Raw genomic sequence first — 2,734 nt, forward strand, 5'->3', positions numbered from 1 at the left:
CTGCAGGATTAGGGTTTTCTGGCTTTGTATCTAAACTGGCTTCTCTTTAGGGCAAAGATGGAAGGGCTGGCTTTAAAAAAGTATTTAGTTGCGTATATTTAAAGACTGCAAGATAGCCATCAAATAAAAATTTGCTAAAATTAATCAATGAGCCAGTTAAGATGTAAATTCACATTTTCAGCTGAAAGATGAAAGCGTATTTGTGACTTTTTTGACATCCTGCAAAAAGACACCGCAGACAGGAGTGAAAAATCCCATAAGCAAGGCATTTGCATGAAATAATCTCAAATATTTATATTTAATGTTTAAATTTCTGTTGTTCTAAATCACAAGGCACATGGATAAAGGTATTTTAAAGTTCTATTGAATCTCCACTGTATTTGTCCCCCCCATTAGCATAAACATTTTCAGGAAAAAGGTACATAGGCGAATGAATGAACATGGTAAATAACCTAGATTAAAATTTCCAAAGTAACTCATAGTTACAAAGAAGTTCTGATTTTAGGGTACTTGATTTTAGATTTCTAGTTTAAAAAAATATTCCAGAAAACATTTTGTGAAAGCCTTGAAAGAGAACAGAGCATTGGAAGCAAATGTTCCTTAAAACATCCCAAATTTTATGCATTTGCATTTGTTAAGCTAAAATGGGATCAGCGGCCATTAAGCTGCTTATTAGTATAGGATCCCATCTGCTTTTTTCCCTAGAATATAATAGAGAATTGCTTTCATCCCAGGATACTAAATGTCTCTAGATTTGCAACTGAGGCGACAGGGGCTCCACGCAGCCGCTGCCAGTGGCACCTCCGCGTTTCTGGAACCGCCGTTAAAACCCAGAGCCGAATGAAGGCGCCCAATTCTGCTACCGCCGACAACAAAAATATCCAACAAAACTCCCCATTCTGGAATAGCTGCTCACGAGTATCATTCTCCTCCCTGCAAGTTCCTCCACGTTAGTAACAACCCGGCCTCCCAAAAGAAGAGCGATTCACCTCCCAGGTTTTTCAGCTCCATAGGTAAGCAGACGAGGGCCAGTTGCGTGAAACATCTGGTGCAACTTCCCTCGGTCCTCACGAAGTGGCGAGGACATATGGTGCCGTAACAGAGCACACGCATCTTCCTCACCAAAGCTTTGCAGCAGCGCCCCCAGCCCCGCTTTGCAAACCCCCTTTGCAGAGCGCATATTCAGGGCTCTATTCCTTAAATAAAATTGCCGATTCCATATTCTGACATGTAAGATTTGTTACACAACTGGAACGAGACTTCGTCTTTCACTGCAATCGCTGTAGGAACATTTTTCTCCGAGCAGAGATCCTCTGCTCTAGCTCTATGGGTATGGGGATGTCAGCAGAACGGCTGGTAAACTCTGTCACCGAGGGAAGGCTCTTTGCACTCCAACTCCTGCGTCTACAAGAGTATTTGAGTTCGCCGTTGCACTCCACACGATGTAGAAGCACAGCCTACCTGCTCCGGCAGCTCACACGTACCCACCTGCAGATGGACACTCCATCTGCCGACTCCTGGAGAGTTTTAGGAAACTCCTCCTCACCTCAGCCCTCCATGTCCCAGTGGGTTTTTCCGAGAGAAACGAAAATCTGACTTCAGGATGTTTACATTGCAGGGAACGGTGTTTACCTTACACAGGGGAAAAAAGAAAAATGCACTGGTGCGCCGAGAGCCTAGAAAAATACATCCCGGTTCCTTGCAGTGCCACAAAACCTGCCAGCTAATAGAGAGAGAAACTTTCCTTTCGGCGGGCTTCCACAGATGGGAACGTTTCTGGGGTCAGCTGCGGGTTGCTTGAATTCAGTTTATTTTATCGATGGAGTTGTGTTTGCTAACTTGACATGGGAGTTAAGACCTTCTGATGCGATTTTTTTTTTTAATACAACAGACTCATCCGCAGGAAAGCTCAGTCTATCTAACGTTGAGAGACTAGCAGAGTCACAAATCAAGAGTTATCAAATGGATGATGCCGTATACCTTTTTATCCAAAACAGAGGCATGACTCAATTTGTCCTCAGAAGTTCTTCATACCTGATGCCATCTTCTCATAGAAATATCGTGGATTAATAATTTTAAATACTGTAGCGTATTGAAGTGGCACTCACTCACAACTATACAGTTTGGAGCATTTTTAACCTAACAATTGCTATTTTCTGAGGTACAGCAAAGAGAAAAAACTATTTAGAGGAAATGCAGGGGAGTGATTGTAGAGGGATAGTTTATATCCCTGAAATGAGGTGCGGTAGGTTTCTAGGAATATCATTTAATGCCATGTCATAGGAGAGTACCGTGTGTGTTCCATCCATACACTTGCACAGAAACCAGACATACAGTGTCACACAAGGGCTTCATTTAACAAACGCACCAGGGCACTACGCAATAAACCCAGGGGTATATACTACACTATAATACAGAGGACAGATGACATCGGCTTAGATGCACAATATTAAGTGTAGACCAATTCCTGCCAATTTTTCTTCACTGGCGGAAATGACACTGTGACTCACTCTTTCTTTACAGTAATTATATTGCTTAGATTTATTTCTACGGTGTTATTCAATGTTTGGGCAGAGGGGATTTCTGGATCAGGTGCCTTTCTGAAATGGCTGTATTAACCGTATTGCAGAAACCAAGATGGCGGGGAGAGTCCATTGGTTGCATTGTTGAGCATAGAATGAGAGTGTATCCCTTACAGGGCACATAAATAAAACGTCTCTGGCAAGGACTAGCA

Source organism: Rissa tridactyla, chromosome 5 (genome assembly GCF_028500815.1).
Source record: "Rissa tridactyla isolate bRisTri1 chromosome 5, bRisTri1.patW.cur.20221130, whole genome shotgun sequence".
Lineage (NCBI taxonomy): Eukaryota > Metazoa > Chordata > Aves > Charadriiformes > Laridae > Rissa > Rissa tridactyla.